We start from the raw sequence: 22,178 nt of genomic DNA on the forward strand, positions 1-22,178 counted from the left end.
TACGATATCACCATTTGACATGGTTTATTTGAGTTTTTCACAAATTATAGATACATAATATTTATGTAATTATCTATAGTGTTAAAAGTCAAATAAGCTATGTCAAATTGTGATGAAAATATTATAGAAATGTTATTGTTTGTTAAAAGCAACACTGTATATTTATTTTGAACAAATTTAACTAACATCGAAAATTATGTCACCACTCACCAATGCTAAGATTATAATATATGTCTTTAATTAGTAGGTAATATTAAAAATTCCCAATCACCAGCGATGGGCTTGTTTTCAGAATACCTACACATCATTTTGTTTACTTTACTTCATCCTTTTTCCAAAATATATCTACTTAGATAAGCATAAAATGCTTTAACAATTATTGACCATTAAAATTTTATTGTTACTTTCAAATTGTATTGTAAACAATGTCACGTCAAAACACGTTTTCAAAAATCCCAGCTGCTTAATCCCTTTCGGCGAATGGCATGTAATAAAATAATATAATCCTTTGGCTAATTTCTATCTTTGAGGAATATTCAAAATACAAAATTATGCATAATTTACTTATTGTGTACCCTTTTATATTTTCAAAAATACTAAGAACTGACGCACGTGTTATTGATATTTAGACGAAGTTCATTACTATTATACTATTTCCAAAGCAAGCCATTCATAAATAATTCCATTTCAAAATGCAAAGAAAAGGATTATTTAAGGCTTCAAATTATTGGGTAAGTATATATATGCATTAACAGCAAGTATTTTAATAAAAAATTTAGCAAGTATTTTATTAAAAAGGTGGGAACTATTTAATATGATTAGCAAGTAAAAAATGATTATTGGTAAGTATTATAATATAACAATGGAAGTATTTAAATAATTAATGGTAAGTATAAATATCAATTTGTCAGTATAAAATCTATTTTGGACAGATTTTTTCTTTTACAGAAATAACTTATTTAGTAGCTTCCTTATTATGTTAAATTTAGTAGGATAGTATTGTTATTTCTATCTGGCTCTCCAGAACAGATTGTACTATTAGAATGGTATTTCTCTATTATTTCATCCCTTACGCCCATTTAGTGTATCTATAAAATGGCTCAATGATGCAATGTGAGTCTCCTAAGCAAGCTTCTAGTGCCTTTAAGATACTACTTCATTTTAACTATCAGCTGTAACTTAACTTAACTGCACCTTCCGAACCATCAGTTGTAGGTATCTGTTAGGCATACACTCTTGATCTAAGCGCACTTCAAAGATATATGTAACCTTACCTTATGAGATTCAAACCCTTAATCTCTACTTCATTGCGGAGTTAAATAAATTGTAGTGTCTATTATATACATTTTCAACTTTGCAATAATAACAAGACATACTTCAGACTTGTATAGTGCTTATTACATATTATTTTCAGTATCAGAATTAAATAATAAGACAGACTTCAGTTGTTTACAATAAATGTATTTCTTGTGTTCAAAAATTCACAATAATAATCAATGGTAACAAACATATGACAGAATAAAACGTTTCCTTCAATGATATATCAATTACATACAACCTATTACTAAACTTTACTGTTATATTATTTTATGCAAGTCTACATATAAATAACACAACATTTTAGGATTATCGGAAAACATTCCGATAATCGCAACTTTTTACAGCTCGATTTTTTTATTCGTTCGTTGATCAATATCAGAGCATAGACAAATCGGACGACTTATTAATTGTCCTCGGACTTTTGGCTCGCCAATGGCAACACGTTTCACGGTCTTGTTTACATTACATACTGTAATAAATCAACAATATTAAATTATTATCTGATTCGGCATTTACACTAATAGTAAAAATAATAATATACATATTATATAAATAATTAAGATACTTACTTAAATTAGTAATTTTAAAAGACGTTGAAAAAAACCTTTTTTGTAGTGATGAGTAAAAAACATGTAAAATATAAAAAATCCACGAACCCTAACTAATTAATTTAGCATACAATTTTAATTGAGACAAATTTAATATCATACTATTAATAATTATTGTTGTACCCAAACTGAGATTCATTTTTTTTATAAACTTAGACAACAATAGGTACTTAGTTTAAAAAAATGATTTCTGTAATATTTGTAGTACCTACCTAAAGAACCTATATTTTTGATCAATTATTAATTTAATCTTTGAGGTTATTCGCATTTATTTTGTGAAATGTCCATCTAGCTCTTTTTTCTGCACCTCTGCGGCTTCTTATTTGATCTTCTTTTAATAATAATATAATCATAAATAGTTTGTTCTTACCGATATTCATGAATGCATAGACTAATATACTTTATATGCGATAATGGTAACCCTAAAATGCCGTGCGCCCCATTGAATGTTTTTTACTTTTCATACTATCAAAATAATAATGGATATTGATTTTATCTATTGGCCCATGTCATTTAAATAATGATTATTTATTTTTACTACTGATTTTTGAATATTATTTCTTGCTGTACCAATATTTGACATTCAACATTAAAACTGGCGGACTTATACCGATACTTTGAAATAAATACTTACCATTCATTTAAAATTCTGACAGTTGTTATTTAAAAACTTTTCAAAATTGTCTATTTATACTTGCTTCAAAAATGCACGCCATTATTTAACTTGGTTGGATCATAAAAAAATAGTCAGCAATTGGTAATGTTTTCAAACTGAACCATGATAATAGTGATTTTTTATTATCTTTGTGCAAGATTAATTCAACCAAAATAATATGTAATGTCATTTTCTACTAATGATAAAATAACATTTTGAAGTTAAAACATAATATTTTAGGTAGTTACCTTTTAAGGTCCAAAATATTTGATTTTATAGTGATAGTAATATTTAATTAAAATATGTATTTTTCTACTGGGTATTTATGTAAATTAAATTTATATATTAGAATATTACAAACTCATTTTAAGTTAAGTAGGTAACTGCAAAGTAATTAAATATAATTATATATAAATAACGTTTTATATATGATATTATTTTTCTATTAAATAATATAACATTTTCAAATTTAAACTTTACTTCATTGTTTTGTTGAGTATCTATATGGGAGAGTAATCAACCGAAAAGAGTAAGAGAGAGATTGAAGAGGTCTTTATCATGCAGTGAATTAATTTAAATAAGCGAATCAAAATTAATATAATTACTTCAAATTTTAAGATAATATTAATAACTGGGAAGTTTTTTAAAGTAGCTATGCAAGTGAAAATTAATTCCGTTTCTTTTCGGTATTTGTTTTATATTAAATAATATAATAACTTAACTTTCTGACACAATAATATTGACTAACTTTTAAACTAATAATGCAAATACTCACTGCAAATACCAATATTTTTCGGAGATAAACCAATATGTTTTTTTAAATTATTGTGATACGTCAATATAAATCATGCTGTTTCTTTAGATCTCCGTAAAAGAATGTTATAACAAGTATAACAACCTTCTTATTTGTAAAATAAAGCGCAGTGCACTTTTGTTATCGAGGTATGACTATACTCCTCGGATATTTCTGTGAACACAAATTTGGTCGATGCGATATGTAGATATAGAGCACCATTGTCAAAAACCTAACTTCGTCAATTTTTATGCTAGAGACCTGATTTTTTTACAGGACATGCATAAAAAATTAAATATTATAAAAAGCTAATAAAACCGGAAACGCTATTTTCAGACTTACAATGGTTTTTCCTGGGGTCGTCGATATATAATATATCCGTGGTATATATTATTATCTATATTCCAATATAATAAGTTCAATTTTCATCTAATTCAACATTATATAGAAAAAATTGTATTTTTTCAATTGAGTAATTAATTTTTATAAGAATAATAAATTTACTCGAAATTTTGGAGAAATTACGAAATTTTCCGTTCCGTATTTGTCATTATGTATGTATTATTATGACAGTTTCATATAGGTGTTCTTATCTGAAGGTCAATTCTTACAATTAAAAAGATGCATGCATACATGAATTTTAATTTAATATAAATAAATTATTACAAGGTACTTATCGTCTCTGTTCTGGCAGAACACGCTAACTGGAGAATACTAGTTTTGAGTAATTTGACTTTAAAGTTGTTAAAATGTTTGAAATTGTCTATCATGTGAGTTTATTAAGTAATCTTAAAAAGGATGACTTTAAAATAAAGACTGTTTATTTATTAAGAAGGTTTTCAGATGGTAAAGTTTGAAATAAGGAAAATTTTGGTATAACTAACTCAATATGTAATTTTTTTGAATCAGTGTCTTCTGCCAGAACAGTGACGTTATTATCGAAATACCTACATACTGGTGTATAAAAAATACAAATGTGATGTGTAGATGTTTTTATTTCAGTACTTCTTACAATGTCGTTAGTCATAATTTTATTCCAGAGGGAATGTCATCTTGAATACGTAGCATAAACAATAACTTCGATTATTCAAGATAGATGACAGCGCATTATTGTGTATGTAGGTATTTATTTTCACTAGTTAATCACTGAAGCTTCTAAAAGGTTTTTGGACGTTCAAAAGTTCAAAATTGATTGAAAATGTAGATCCCAATTGTATCTCGTTTGTACCTGAAAAGAAAAAGTCCATTTTCTACACTGTCACAAATGAAAAATTATTTACGCAATATCTTTTATTAACATCGATGATATCAGTAGAGTCTGGAATGTAAAAAACAATATATTTTGATGAAATGATAAGCGATATCGTCAAAGCAAGGCGAGTAACATAAAAAGTAATGTTTTATCTAAAATTACATATTTCAGGTACCCAATACGTATTAACCAAGCACCCTTTCATGTGTAAATTCGACACTTGTCATACGTAGTAAACACCCGCACAAATGGATTTCGTATCCGGAACCAAGTAAGAAAATATCACTATTCTTTAGTAATATTTATTAAGTTTACAAAAATATTGAAAACTTAACCCATAATCCATAAATTGCAGCATTTTCATAATTAATATCTCGAGCAAAATCCTGACATCCAGGAATTCAAGATGTAGGAATTGAAAACCCTAGTACCTAACTAATGCGCTACTGAGTAGTCTTAAATTATTTTTTATTTATTTAGGTAAGTACTAAAAATATTAAATTAAAATATAGTAAGGATATAAGAATAGGGGTAATATAGCTACGAGACTACTTCTGTTTTGTTTTGATTCAACTGAAAATAAAAATACTGTGCCTAATTTATCAAAATAAATTTCCATGTTTGTAGTTTACGTAGACAATAGATGGGATGTTCATTTGTTTTTTTTCAAATGTATAAAATGAGTGGATATGCAGATAATATAAGAAGCGACATTCATTTTTTTTTAAATCTCGGTGGATATCGAAAAAATACGTTTTAAATTTGAAATGAATACATAATAATATTATTATAAACATGTAACAAAAAATATTCCGTACACGTTTAATTATAACTTTGCTAATAATAATCATTCAACAAATCAAATCATTTTTTCAAAAAATACTTACAAAAGCCTACACTTGTTTCCTATTACTGAAGTGAATTTCGCATAAATGCATTACGCCATTACGATAAAGCATACCCTCTGGTGAAATTTCAGCCGTAAATCTACCGCTACTATTCAAGCCTTGTTATTTACTGTCACCCTGCATAAAGTTATTTACGCTAACATGAAAGCCAGCAACACTTGTTAGTCTTATAAGGGGGCTGGATAATTGCAAAAAAAATGTTTTTATAAGGTACCATAATAACACTTTGTTTCATGAAATGATTCCAGTAATCGCCCCAATATTCTGATAAAATCACAATAATTATACTAACCAATTATGCTATATAATATTATGCATAATTTAGTATATAGAATTATGCATTATTCTTGACTGACAAATAATTCAATGTTACGATAGTATAATATTAAAAACTATGTGGGAATTCCGTCTGTACATCATGTACTAAAATATCTAAATTCTTAATAATTAATTATTATGTATAAACTAATTCTTTATTCATCGAATAATTCTCAAGTTGAGAATGCCACACTCGAACATACATAATTTAAAAACATCTTAAAAAAAATACATATTTTGAAAAATCTTGAAAACATAATAAAGTGCTTAATAGGATACGAATCAAGCCAATGTGCTTTGCCAATATACCTAATTACGACGAAATTAACTAATAGTCATAACTGAGGTCTACAACGGCACCATACTTTTTTCAAGATTTTTTTTTAATATGCATATTTTTGAGGCTTTGTGCTGGTATCTATAATATAGGGACGTGGCTTATTTGTACGAAAGTATTATTTCTACAAATAATACAAATATAATTAGTCCATCTAAATGGCCAGAATTTCTTCTAAAACCAATAAATCATTTTCATGCTTTGAAGAATATTCACAACTATTTTAATTAACCACCAAAATACAATATAATAAGTATTTATTATATAATTAAGAACTATTTTCAGTTCGTAATGCGAATGAAAGCAACGTTTTTTTTTATTGTTTTTTCATTAGTCGACCCGTGCGCATTTCAGACTTGTATTATGCTGAATATAATTTGCGAAAAAAATTGATTACAGCAAAAATTAATCATAATTAACTGACCAATTATTATTTTTTGTATTTGAAAAATAGTTTTGCTTGAAAAAAATGATTTAGCGTAGATTTTGGTAATAATATCAGTATGTATCCTATTTTAACATTCGTTAATTAGAAGAAACAATTAAGTACTAAAAAGATAAAGGTACTTGTCTCTGACAGTAATACGGTTAAAATATATTTAACGTCGAATAAATTTAAAATCATAACCGCAATTTATTTTAATTGGCAACAGTTGATGTAATATTATTTGAAACGTTATATTTCAGATTATTAGGTCTTGTTTATTATTTTTTTAATAAATATTTAATTGTGACGTTTCATCGAATATTAATTCACGTCATTGGTTACAAAGTTTACGTTATGTAAGATTATTTAAGTGATCAATATTATTAGCTTGTCGTCGTTCTTAAATGAAACGGTATATACGCGTCGGCTTAACAGTGTTTGCACAGGTTAAATTTCATATTTTTCAGAGTAATTTGCTCAAGATGTGAGAAGGTCAAACATCAACCTAACATTACGTAATAAAAGACTCGTTTTAACGTTTTATTAAAGCGTTCCAGACTCTTTCCACGATGCTTCCATACGCTACGCAAGGGAGACGTTTACATAGAAAACAATGATATAGCCTTCGTATTAGCTTCAATGTAACATCGCGTAGTAAACGGTTAAGTACATATTATAATATTGCATTTAAATAGACTTTGAATACCTGGAGCTCTTTTATAGGTTTCTAACGCGACCATTTATGTGAAGAATATGGCAACAATTTCTGATATATTAACGTCATCGCAATAATAAAAAATACTCGCATTTCTTTTATATACACATAAATAACATTTAACCAAACGCTATTATTATAAATGGTTGTAGCAATCATACCACTAAGCAATGCATGGTGACACACTTAAATATATATATTTTGTTGTCAAAACAAAACAATATAACGAAAAATACTGTCAGCATTTCCTCACTCATAACTACATCAATAGAGTAGGTATGTTATTATTTGTTAATTGTGACAATATCTCTTATAATAATATATTGACTGCATTTGTATAAATAAGAAGAACAATCCACAAATCGTCACTCACTCATAGAGTCCGTCACGCGATTCACTATTATCGTCACGAGTCCGTCACTTGACGTAGTCAGCCGTCATTCCATTTGAGTCAAGTCTATCAGTTAATTAATATAATTAATCTCTCGATCTCACCAGTACATCCAAATTCACTCAGGCTGTCATCTTTATTATTGTATTTATTTATTTTTGTAACGATAAATAAACTGATCCCTCACAATATCCAAGTAACAATGACCTTCTCTCTCTTCCACCTTTATATCGCCAAATGATAAAAAACTAATGTAAGTCAATCTAATATTTTTTTCTGATAATATGCTTGTGTATGAGTGTTATATCCTTTAATCCTCTTTATATTTTATGACATATATATATATATATATATATATAATTTTGGCAATACCAAATAAATCAAATGTTTTAATTGTTTTACTTTGATTTAAATTGCAAAAATGTGATTACCTGTTGACGAATGTTATGTACTAAACAAAATCTGCAAGGAAACATTATTTATGCCATAATTCAGTTATTAAAATACTCCCCTTGGTAACTTAAAGATTAAATTGTATTTATAGTTTTTTTCTTAGATGTACGCTTAAGAGACTGTTCAAGTTAACATGGTTTGATTTTCATTACTTAAATGTATTTTAATTAGTGATTTATGGTAGATGTATTAAAAATATTGCTTGCTTAGTAAGTAATTAAGTGCTTGCTCTTCTAGTTTTAACGCTATATCCAATACGAGAACCTCCACAAGTGTTACTCACTGACTCTTGTCATCGTCTCCAACTTTCGGGCCATCCAATTTTTCTCCAGTGCTCTGCGACAGAGTCGGTCCACGTCTCTATTGGTTTGCTTTTAGATCATTTCTACTTAAGTATCCAGCCATTTACAATCATCTTTTTATGGTTGTCTGGCACTCTCTCAATATAACTGCCCCAATGTCAATTGTTATGAAAGTTGTCAAGAGTCATTGTAATGAAAAGAAACCCCTTAAATCGTTTGATGGTTAGGTATATTGTCCAACTCATAGTTTATAAATATAGTGCATGTTTATAGTAAAAACGAAATCTAATAAAACGCGCAAGAATCAAATAATGATTAAGTTTTGGTTAGAAGATGAGGTAGGAAACCGGAGGGTAGGTTGGTTTGACTGCAATAATAATAAGGTTGATGCGTGTATTAAACAAACCCTGGTTTTATTATCTTCTTCCAAATAAATATCAATTTTACTATTACAGATAAGTTTACAGATTATAATTTAGATTAGTGAAATCACGATATGCGTTCTGATAAATTATGAGTTCGACCGGGCGAAGCAAACGATAACCTTACGGTTGAATCTTTGATAACTGAATGACGATGTTGCTTTCTTCTACTGAGTGTTTTATACTGATTCGATAGAATATAAAATGCTGCTATCCGCTACTTGAATGTTTTTGATAATCATGCTTATGAGGTTTATTGTGCAATGCATGATTCGTTTCGTAAATTATAAACAATTGATTTTAATTTGAACAATTATGCAGTTTTAATAATTGAGCAAGATTGATTTTCATACAAACAACTTGTGTGCATAATATCATGGTAAACTTATATAGCATTATTTCTTAATTTTCGATATTATTGATTAATTGAATTATTATATTATTCTGCTAAATTAGCTTTCTGTTGAAATTTGATTGACTCACATAAATCGCTTGTTTTGCAATTTTAACAATATTATGTTGCAAGATACATTGTAGTTATAAATTAATGGTATCCTGCCAAGTCATCCTGGATGGTAGGGTATTCACCCTACAAAGTAACAAACAGTGAAAGACCTATTCCAAAGTTGATGTATCGTTCACATGTAAAATAATAACTCAAAGACTCCCATGTTCTGACAATACAAAGTTAATTATAATTTGGAACATTTTTCTAATCAAACAATTAAACCTTTCTCAATCAAGTAAATAACAGTGTTAGTAATAATATAAGTGAATGAAATGCATCCTTTCTAAAACCACCATGTAACAAATCATCATAAAGCAACATTTTAACAACGCACATCAAAGTGGCATTAAGTCATAATCTTTACATGTGTCACAGTTTTATTCAGTTGTTCCTCTTTTTAAGTGTAGGTTCAATTTATTTTCCATAAAAATGTCAATCTTTAAATAGCGTCAACAGAAGTAAAAACAATATTTTATAATAATAATGATACTAATATAGTTATATTCATTACTTGTTATGGTTATTACTATCTACACAAAAGATATATCGAATAAAAAGCTTACCGTCTCGAGGATATCTGGCTGTAAACAGAAATTGAAGTGCATTTAAATTGATAAAATGGAAATGAAATTGAAAAGCAATATGCATAATATTCGGTACGCCAACAACTGCATCGATGAGCGATATAAACTTTTATTACTTTTTTAATATAATATATTATTTTATTTCATACATTTTTAAGATGTAAATATTTTATAAAATCAATAAATTTGGTTGTGCAGCGTGCAATAATGTTATATATAAATAAATATCACTAACTATTCTTTTATTTCGTTTCTAGTATATTCTACTAGTTCTATGACTATCTAGTAGTACTTACTTCACCCTGTTACGCCCCAGCGTTGGCAAAAGTTCGCGCCACTTCCTTCGGTCCAATGCCAACTCATGCGCCTCCCGCCATGTCAGACCTGCAACGCGTAGGTCGGTTTGTAGCACCGCTGCAGGGTGATGGAGAACAGGCTAAAGGGACGTAACCCTTGAGGCTGTGCCACCAGGGTACGAAGTATTGTACTCTCTGGAGGCATCCGGGACACATGTCTTACTCACGTGAAACGTCTCTTCGTGATTACATAATATTAAATAGGGTTATTCAACGTAAATCCTTATACAACCTCCTTCATAGCATCCAAGTCATCTCCCTTCTACAATCCACTAAAAAGTGCCGCCATATAGTATTATTATTTGTAAGTAGCATAGTGGATATTATACCGCAATTGTTATTATTCGGAGAAGTGAATGTATGAATGGCTAATAATGGTTCATAATAAACAATAGACTTTTTAGAACAGCTCCAATCGGCTAGAAATCGACGTGTAGTTAAGTACAATACTGATTAATATTTTAAAATGAGCAATCGCGTCACATTACCTACTATGTTTTTCATATATAGATATATTCAGGCTAGTAACATTGTAATATATATATATTGATATAAGATCTAATGCAATTGAATTCCCATCACGTAAAATGAGAAAACGGTACATTGTAATGTTTAATAGCACACATAAATAAAAATAATTTTCTTCGCGTCTTTCTTGTTTGGTGTGGAATAATTTCCAACTTACATAAATCTGTTTCTTATTTTTAAAGATAAAACTTTAAACATTCGCTCCGTGAGTATGTAGATTCGGAAAACGAAAGAATTCCCCTTTCTCTAATCCGGCATTAAAAAAAGCACAGTGTGGCTGAATTTTCGCGCGCGCTGAGGGCGTCAGAGGCGTCGCGGCGCTGGAAGGGAGGGGATACGAAGGGAGAGGGGAAGCGTCGTCAGAAGTGGGTCAATACGGCGCTGCCGCGTTAGCTCTGAAAACAGTTGACATGAGTGTTACGTATTTAAAAGAATACACTTACTTTTATTCAATGATATACAAGTATGGCAATTGACATTATTCAAATTTTACAAAGAACTCTTCGAAGTAATGTAGGGTAACTTTACAATTCTAAAAAATGGGATCCATGAAAATAATATAATATAATATTATAAAATAATTGAGATATATTTTCACTTAATTTTCCATTTTACACTTTGTAATACAAAAATAGTATATTATATACGTTATAATTCTACGTTAACAACAAATAAAATAAATGAAAATCAGCAACGTCATTATAATCATTATCAGCTGGCGCCGATTCACAGTTGGATAAAAGTCTTCCTATCTCCGTCCACTTTTCTTCGTTCATATGTGTTCGCTAACACGTATATTTCTCAAACTTAAAAAGTTCTTCGATCCAGCTGTGGTTGTTTAATGCTTCTTGGGTAAAATAATTGTATGTCTGCAAGTGTAAAGACATTATCCGGCCAATTAACTTTTCTTAACCTTGTGCAAACTCTATCACATCACGTGCTCTAGTTAATACACATTAGTTGAATACTACGTTTTAACCACAATGGAAGGTCAGTATAATACGAAATAAACTATGCATAGATAATTGAAATAGGTAACATTGAGTTGGCATTGGTAGAATTCCAATTTCAAAAATAATAGTATAAATTATATTAAATTCAACGGGTTATTTTATTAGTCATTTTTCAGCAGTGGATATATTGACACAGAAAATATAAAACATATGAATAGTTAAACAACAAAAGATTACAATACACCTCATATATAATGTACTAGACATACAGGTATGAAAAGAGTGAGGTTTCTTCAGCAACATTTTTTTACGAGAAATGCTAAAAAGAACATGTATTTTTTTTTGTCCAACCATAGGATTCAAAATGTAGATTTTCTATTCACAACTAAATACTGTGGATAATATAGTAAATTATTCACTTTTAAACCTATTATAAAATTTTAATATTAATACTAACTTTCGTACTTAAGCTGGCGATATAGATTATTCACGTCAATGGCCATCTGAGTCCCCTAGGATCTCTATTACGAGCTATTTCTCTCCAGTAAGTCGCACCGTTGATAATATTAATTAAGATTTTATTATTTGAAGTGGGCACAACGTTTATTATTCTGTACCTCAAAGCAGGTGTGTCTAATTCTGATTTTGTCAAAAATTAATTGCAGTTAGTATGGATTTTATACTTAAAGTATAATATATTTCAGTGCCATTTAACCTTTTGAGTCTATTCATAACAAAATTTTAAACTGCTAAAACTAAGAAACCCAAAAAGTTCGTAGACATCGAAGATTTTGTGCCCTAGTGAAAATCGTCAATCAATGACAAACGCAACTTTTTTTCTCATTTTACGACTGCCTTATAAAGATATAAAAGATCAGTTGTTCGTCGACCATATTAACAAGTGTCCAATTTTAAATAAAAGTTCTTTATGCTTGTTTTTAGGGAAAGCAAAAGTTGTAGACTCGAGTCCCTATCAGTAAGTTAAAATAGATTCCATAATCATGTATAACTTTCATATAACCTTTAGAGAATTCGAAACGAAATTATAACGAAAAATTTTCTGCCGTTCACCATAAAATACTATAAACTTTAATGTAACAATATAATACATAAGTAAATGTATAAATACATGAGTGATTTACTGGAAAATATTTTAAATATCCTAGAAATAATGATTTTGCAACGAAGTAGCACTCAAAAATATGAATTTAAAAAACCCAAAAATATTTTCCGTTGCAATAAAACGTGAAAAAGAATTTGCATTATATGAATGAATGGATCCACTTATTCATACAAGTGAATATAGAATGCAAGAGAAATGAGATAAATTTCTTGACTGAATAGGGCTCTTTTCAGGGCGGCAATATCTAAAGAATAAATCAAAATGATAGCCAACCCTTGGTTAGACGATGGGGTTTAAATATGAAAAAAATGCATATCTATACACGGAGATGTTAAGTGATGAAAACTAGGTTGAGAACAATCTTATAATATTATGTATACGAAAGGTTACTGATTTTTACGATTTTCAATGTAAAAATAACAACGCTCTCTTACTAACAATTTTCCTTTACACTCGCTTACACGCCGTGTTTCTCCATTTTCTCCCTTCAACCCCGCCGACGTTTTCACTACATGGCGCCCCCTCGCCACCTGTGTGGAAACCACCACGTACCGCACACCACACACCTGTATGCCGCGAACGAACAATGTTGTTGGCTTGCACAACTTTCTTTCCACTCGCACACAATTTACCCTCAATCTGATCACTTTGGTGTATAGATCAAACTGTTTTAATCAATAATAACCATAAAAACGTTATGTTATAATCCTTAAAAAATACTATAATATCATTGATTCTTTAAAATTTACGTCAAAACTTTTCAGATATACAAAAGTGCTTGTTGGCTGAATCAGTTTTTTTAAAACTTTGAATCGAATAAAGACTACGCGCGTAATGAGTTTCAAAATAGATTTGGATGCAGATTTACATTCTTCTTCTTCTTCTTCAGCTACATCCGCCCCTGTTGAAGCATATGGACACCACGCGGCGCCTCCAAGAATCTCTGTCGCTCGCCAGTCATCTTGCTTCATTCCAGGTCAAACCAGCATCCCGTAGCTAGCGTATAGACTCTATAGAATTATACATCTTAGACTATAGATACATCCTATAGATAGTATTTAGCGGCCTTCCAAAGCTTTATTTTTACATTTAACAATATAATAATATATTTTACATATCGTTTGTACCAATCTATGGAACATTTTTATTCTTTACAACCCTTTTTCAGTTAAATACTATTGTTTTAATAATCTATATAGTTTAATATTATGTAATATAAACTCAAGTTAAATACATAGCACGGTGATGACATTCAAAAACGTGAGTAATACCATAATTTCATATATAATATAATTAGCCCTCCAAGACCTAAAGCTTTCAACTAAACTTGAAAAAGCAATATATTCTGGTATAAATATTAACATTCTTCTTTCTTATCACAATAAGGCATTTATATATGGAAAAAAGACGATAGCATACACCATTTTGTATTATTTATGACATGGAAACCCAACGTTTTATCTTCTCTGGACCACATTGAGTGAATAAGAAATCTCTTGGGGCTTACGTAGAAAAGTCGCTTTTGAACTCATCCTGTCTAAATGTTTTCAGTTTAATTAATTGTTCCGCCCGACATCGAAAATTCTGTTGGACAATTAACACACCTGGTTTATGATATTTTAAATATGGGCTACTAAGAAACATTAAACGGTAGTACTAATCGTTGTACCGTTAGCTAAGAGAGAATTTAGCAGCTTTTATAGAGCTACATAATACACTATCCCATTCAATACTTAAACAGAAAAGTTGGTAATTTTCAAAAATCTGTGAGGTTAATCTTTATACTCTTCTCTCTAACGATATTCACCCCCCCCCCCCCTACCCGCCATTCCCGCCAGATATTCCGTTACCAATCTTCCCTACACGCTCAAAATGACGACGTACACTAATGCAGCGTTTAAATTCCATTATCTCTGAAAGTAGATCGATGACAACTATATTTTTATAAAAAAAATATTCCATGAAGAATCTATTGTGTAGTTTAAATTTAAAATCAAAAGTGTCAAGTAAATCGCTTTTTTCTGGAGAAAAATGTATTAAGTATGCTTGGAGTACTAAATAGTAATAGAATTGAATAGAATGTACCGGATTTCAAGTTTCTGGGTATATGTAAAGTTAGTGAAAATTTAGCGTGACAGAGAAACTTAACATACAAACACAATAGAATAACTTGACAGAAAAACATAATATATATTGTGCATATTTTAGCTTTTATAATATCTTTGTATAATGGACTCGATATATACACATTTTCATAATGTAGATTTCAAAAACAAAACAAATATAATAACTGATTCAATTATAAAGAAATCAATCATTCATTCAGTTCGGTGAATTCAATTTTATATCTATGGGGAATTTCAGTTGCGTGGAATTGGAGAAAACAAACATAATCTCTTTCAATATATAATAATTGTTACTTTCTTATTTAAATGAAAATATATCTTAACTATCTCAGTTTTTTAACTTTATTTGGAAATTCTGTTGACCTAAAAAGATATAACCACACTTTTGTTATTACTCAATATTTTCCAGTAATATGCTATATGAATCATGGCCATTTTAAAGAAATCTTAAGACCCAAACTACTATGTGAAGGTCAAAAATTAATAATTTAAGGTATATTTGCAAGCTAAATATACTGTATATTTTATAGTAAATATTATCTATAATATATGTATTATATCATAACGACAAACTACAGATTATTCAATAACAGCTTGCAAACATTCTCCGAATTCTTATTTTTCAACTTTCATACAGAACACTGGTCCTTGGGTTAACTATACACACTGGAGTTGACAACGTCACAAAAATAATGGCAAATAGGATCGACTCGTCTAATAAATCTCAGAATACAACGATACAAATAAATCAGTTGTTGTAAGACAATAGTACATTAAAAGAATCTATGGTATTATAAATTATGATAATTATAATAAATATTTATTAAGTATACGTCGATAGATCCTTCTTTACCTGGAGGTACAAACCTTTAAAAAACACTTAACCTGCCAATATAATCACTAACTGTTGACGAATCGTTCATATTAGTCCACCTGCAAAATATACTTTGTAACCTGTGTACGCTTAATGTCACACCTAAATAAATAGTACACATAATTTTAATTTAATGGTATAGTAACACTTCGGTTTCATTTTCGGTATGTATCATCCGTATTGATATCAATTCTAATGGATTACAAAATTTAAGTCGTTTTTTTTTATTAATCGTATTCCAATAAATTCCTTTATTTCGGTTATATGTGAATTATACGTATGCAGTCGGCAGTAGTACAGTTCAGCGTAAGGCTTTGTACCGGAAACAGATAGCCGTACGCCATTTAGTCTTTAATCAAATGACGCGTTATTCGTGGAACATTTCACCGTGAAGTAAATTGTATGAATGTGAGGATTCTACATCCTTTAAAACCAGGACCGATTTCGTCCACTTCAATAGAATATTCTCAAGTGATATAAAAATACATTCTTACAATTTGCAAAAATGGTATTATAATGTAGGTATGTACAATGACACGGCTTATTTCATGTTGAACGATTTAAAAAAAATACTAAGTAAGGTTAATTAATACGTATTGTGTGCACACATGTGTGTATACACATAGGCGGCTGATTCTAAAAGATTCTAAAAGCTCTTAAATTATTTTTTGTTTCTGCAATGGCCGCTCTTTGATTTTTTAATAATAAAATTTAAAAACTGATTTAACTACAAGTAGGTGTGTTTACAGAGGATTATATAAAATCGCATTATGAACGTTTGATTGTATGAAGGTTTTCAGCCTGTTTATTAGTTTCTAACTAATACGCGTTTCTGTAATTTCTATATCATTTTAGATATGTATGATTTATTATAGGTATTTCAGTGTATTTTAAAAAAATGATATAACACGTACAACGCCAGTAGTAAACAACATTTAAACAAAATACGCCTCGTTAATTATTGATTAATTACTATAATTACTGTTTTTGTATTACAGAAAACTAAATTCGTCAGAGTTATAAATCCATCCATCATATTGATCTACATTACATGATTGTTACATAAATAAACAGGAAGCCAATCAAAGACAAGTTTGAACTACTACGAGATGGGGAGGGGTGGTGTTTAGTTTGATTTAAATACATTTGGCACCCAAACAGGAAAGGTGCGACTTTGAATTTAACATTGATGGAGACGGATGCTGAAGTAAACCAAGAAAACCATAGAATTGTAGCACCAGCAAGAAGAAGAAATTATAAATACTGTAATACTATTTTTTTGTTCGTATTCTACAACATTTTATAAAACAAAACTATTCCACTTATTTAAATTGAATGAATATTTAAATGTGTCATTTGTTTACAAAATAATATCAGATATTTTAAAAATAAATCCTTATAACATTTACTAATAAGATAATATACCAACGTTGACGCAACTTGGCTTGGGAGTTTTCGTTGGCGTTTTTGTATTTTTTACGGAATTTATATCCAGATATTTTTGAGGTCGAATGGTGTTTTCAGATAATTTTCTTGTTTCATTACCAAGGTTACCGATTATTAAAGGAATATATAATGAAGTAGATACGTCCAAAAAATTAAATTTTGATAATGTATAAGTAACTTCAAATATTTATATCTCTTAAATTAAGCTACACAAAAAGCTCAAAATACAAACGTTGATCCCAATTTAGGTCATTTCCTAACTTTTGAATTCCGGAAAACTTTCTGTTTTGCAGTATAGTTTACTAATAAATTTATTGTAGGAATTTAATAAATATTAATTATTTTGCATAAACTTTTAAAACTGCAATGATAACTTCTATGTGTATTTAATGAATGTTATATAATTTAGTTTCTTTGTCTAGACTCAACGTTGCAGTACTTTCCTAAAATATTCAATTAGACATCAATAATTTATTGAATGTTTGCAAGCAACTAAGTCCTTAAATACAAAAGCCTAACTTAATAAATCTCAACCATTTAATTGATGTCAATAATACACCCAAATTATTTTTGCTATGTAAATAATTGTTTACGAAGATAAAATATTGCGTAAAGTGAAAGATAGTTGAATAATAATCCAAATGAAGAGAGTTTGTTGAGAATAATTGTTTCACAGAAAAGAGGAGAAATTTTACGCTGAAAGACGTTATAATAAAGCTTGATTTACGAGAAACGTTCGTTTATTACCTTTACGTCTCTTGAAAATTTTCTTATTTACCGTTTCTGATTATTTATTCAATGGATAATATAGTAATGTAAGTGCCAAGATGTTTTCTTAGATCAAGTTATATTAATTTTCTATAATATAAAAAACACGAGCACTGAAAATATTTAAAATTTATACTTACACTCATACAATATTTTTGTGAAAGTTTGAAGTATTTAAAGCAGGATACTTGCGACTCAGAAAAAATCCTTTTATTTTTATCAATATGTTGTGGCGACGTTTTTTATTGGACTGTAATTTGAGATGACTGTGGATGTGGATGCTAGGGGAGGGCAATTTAAACGGAAATTAATCCAGGCACTAACCTTTATATTGTTCGACTGACTGGCTGGAGCAGGTCCCAGGTTCTTGCACAAGGTTACACTTATGAATATTATAGATGAATAGAAGTTTGTATGAATGATGAAATATCATATTTAGCACTTCGAATGTTGTACAGATGTGTTATGTATAAGACACCATGTGCCGGTTACACGACTTGATAGATGGTTTAATTGACTGAGTTCATAGGCAGACTTGAATTGAATTATTACTTGGACGACGGTCACACTGTAGCAAGTTGATACGGTCGTGGTCTACAAATAACTGCTTTTGTAGCAATCTTGGGCGACTGATGACTCGTTAAACAGTTAAGCGCCTGGATGACAACAATAAATGAGGATAGTAGATATGAGATATTTGTGCGGGGAAATTTTATTATATTTATGAAAAAATATTAGGTAGCTAATTAAAAATTAAAAGAGTACGTATTCCATTGTTTGCTTACAAAAAAAATGTAGAGGGTGACAATCAATAATGACAACTAATACTTAATTTTTTATTCTTTCATTCCTTGTTGCTTCAAAAATATTCTTTCTAAGTTAGTAAAACTCTCGCTCCGTCAATAATAAGTGGTATATGACTTCAAAAATGTTAAAAAAAACTGTAGTGTTTTAGAATAGGATAGGTCATGTTAAACCTTGTGTAAAAAAGGTGTACCTTTTTTGCAAGATTCCACGGATTCTTGTTGAACTCCGGTTGGGAATCACCGTCATAAGAAGAAGCTTGGTCACTCAAAAGATTATGCATCTCAAAAAAAGTCATGATTGTTAACCATGTGCAAATTACCAGGAAACGAAAAAGCACTTATCATAGTAAATAAAATATAACATAAAATACTCTTTGTGCTTACTTACCTAAGCTTAAAAGATTCGAGCCTTTAAAATGAACCAGTCATAGAATCTTCGAATGAAAAATACTCTGCAGTATCAATGAACTAATTAGCAAACGAAAATATCGAAGAAAAACACAACGTCTGAATTCTATTGTCTAATCAACAATGCTAGCACAGTTCAGCCAAATACTTTTTGGGCTATTATTATTTGTACCGTGTGAACAATCATAATCGTCGTCGAAAGACTGCATGTATCCAGAAATATAATACGACATAAAAGAAGTCATTTTTTTTAAAACTATCCGTATGATTGATTCATAGAATTGGAGATAGGCTACTATATTATAAACTATAAAGGTTCAATTGGAAAAAGTTGTTGGAGAAACTCATAACACACTCTGACCTAACGATAAACTACATATGAATAGTAATGTAACAGTAATGTTAACACTAATAACTGATTCTATTCCAAGAATTATTAATAACTAGCTGACCCGGCGAACTTCGTACCGCCTCAGAATCAATAATCTTGTGTTAACTTATTAGCTGAATTTAATTCATTTTTTTATTAAGTTAAAATGAATATTCAAAATGAATTAAGTTCAATAAATGTGCAAAAATCAAACCAAAATGAAATGGATTACATAGTTTTGGTTGGTTAAGATTTCGAAGCATGATGACTACCGAGCCAACCTTCAGTTGTAAATTATGCGGTGACAAGCCAGGAAGATCCAATGAGTTTAAAAATTCAGTTGGCTAGTTGGTTGCTTCGTCTTCGTTTGCTAGTGCAAGAACGTAGTGGTCACGCGGGGGTGGCGCGCCGGCATCTTGCAAAACTCAAACGTATAACCGTGTGTAAAATGTTCTTAGACAGTGTCTTTTTTCGGGCATAATACACATGGCTATACGTTTGAGTTTCGCAAGACGCCGCCGCACCACGCCCGCCAAATTACTACGGCCGAGCACTTACACAGTCGATAGATTTGAAGGAATGCAGTAGACCAACGATTTGATTTTGAATTGTGAAGTTTAAGTGATCCACATCTTTGTTCTTTGCCGCAAGAATTGCTCGTTCACTCAACCAATTGTTGACACAAAATTGCAAAAATTCAGCGGAAACGAAATCAATCCGTTTGATTCGTCGACAGGAACACGGCCGTTACCGATAGTCAGAAATTGCTTAGAAAAATTTTCGGCAGACGGATCGTTTAGCAATATAACTCGCATGTTTGTCGTCAGCTGAAGGTTCTTTACATAGCGACATTTATCAGCGACAGGATTTTTTGTTTGAAGACACGTGCCGATCACTTGATGTTTGTCCGGGGAGTAGCAGTTGAACAATTTCTATTCATTTCGGATTTCATATAAAGGTGATGAATAGATCTGGACGACCGTAATGACGAACATATTTCATTGCATCTAGCGCATATTCATGCATATGACGTGGGCTGCCAATGTACATCGCCGATAGAATAGTCAATAGACCAACATTAGCTGCATCTCCTACGGTGCTGATTGCATCGCGTAAATGAATATACTCCTCCGATCGCAGTTTGGCTTGGTTCAACCGAATGAAAGTGAGGCGCTCCGTCTCGATTTTAAGCAATCAACAAAATCGCAGCAAATAGTTGTCAGCATTTTGACGAATCATCAAATGATAAACACTGGAAAATTAATCACATAATTCAAAATTACATAATGAAGCAGTTATCGATGCACACACAATCACAAATTTGATAACCTCACAAAGATCTTCGAAGGCAACTTACCGTTTTAAAATCACGATCGAAATAGCTATTTGCGCACCTAGCTGGTAATCGGCTCGATCATTCACGTAGATCGATTGTCGAATGAAGTTCGAAGGATGGATTTTGAAATTTGTAGGTAAATAATGAGCAATACCAGCAATGAGATCATGTAATTTTATCCTTGGCTTTATTTTTGGACGCTGTCGAAGAAGTAAAAAAGATTCAGGCAGGACAACTTCCTCCAAAATTCACCGGAGTATACAACAAAGTCTTTCGGGATTATCTGAGGCTGAACTTAATCAACTGTCAAAGGATAGATCATGGATAGATAATGCACACAACGCCTTTCATTTGTTTCTTGTTTATTCTTTCTGTCATGTATCGTTGTATATGGATAAAATTGTTTGTGATTTTCTTTTATTTTCGAATGCGCGAGGTCATTTTTCAAAATGTCAAAATGTATGAGAAAATGAATTGTCTTCATAATGTATTTTTTCCGTGATTTATCCGATATTTTAATAGTTATTCTGCTATTCCGAGCGAAGACAAATCTAACAAATCAAAGATCATAAAAATCGGTTCAGCCGTTCTCGAGTTATAAATGGTGTAACTAACCCGACTTTGTTTTATATATATAGATGATGTATACTAATTCAGTAATTTCATGATTTGTTGCATTATTATACTCGAAAACGCAAGAATTACATTTCGATTAGTAGTTTAATTCGTATAATTACATGTATTTGAATTTCCACAAATAATATTAGTTATTTATGTCTCGTATAAATAAGCTACGTGATATATTAATTATATCAGTAAGTAGCTTAATGTTTTTTTGGATTTTAAAACACTCTTAGTATAACTAAATTAAAAGAAGAAAATTCCATTCCGAAAATGTAAAAGTTTACTTTAATCTTAATATTATTTTTTATCGACACTTTGGATATATTATACACATATATTACAGATATATATATTGTTACTATTGTAATAATATATAAATAAAAGCGGGAACAGATTGGGAACACGCCATGCTACTGTATTAATTGCCACGTGTGTGGAGTGATATCATAATATTATCATACCATATT

Source organism: Rhyacophila brunnea, unplaced genomic scaffold (genome assembly GCF_057557595.1).
Source record: "Rhyacophila brunnea isolate RB1 unplaced genomic scaffold, BYU_Rbru_1.0 scaffold_7, whole genome shotgun sequence".
Taxonomy (NCBI): Eukaryota; Metazoa; Arthropoda; class Insecta; order Trichoptera; family Rhyacophilidae; genus Rhyacophila; species Rhyacophila brunnea.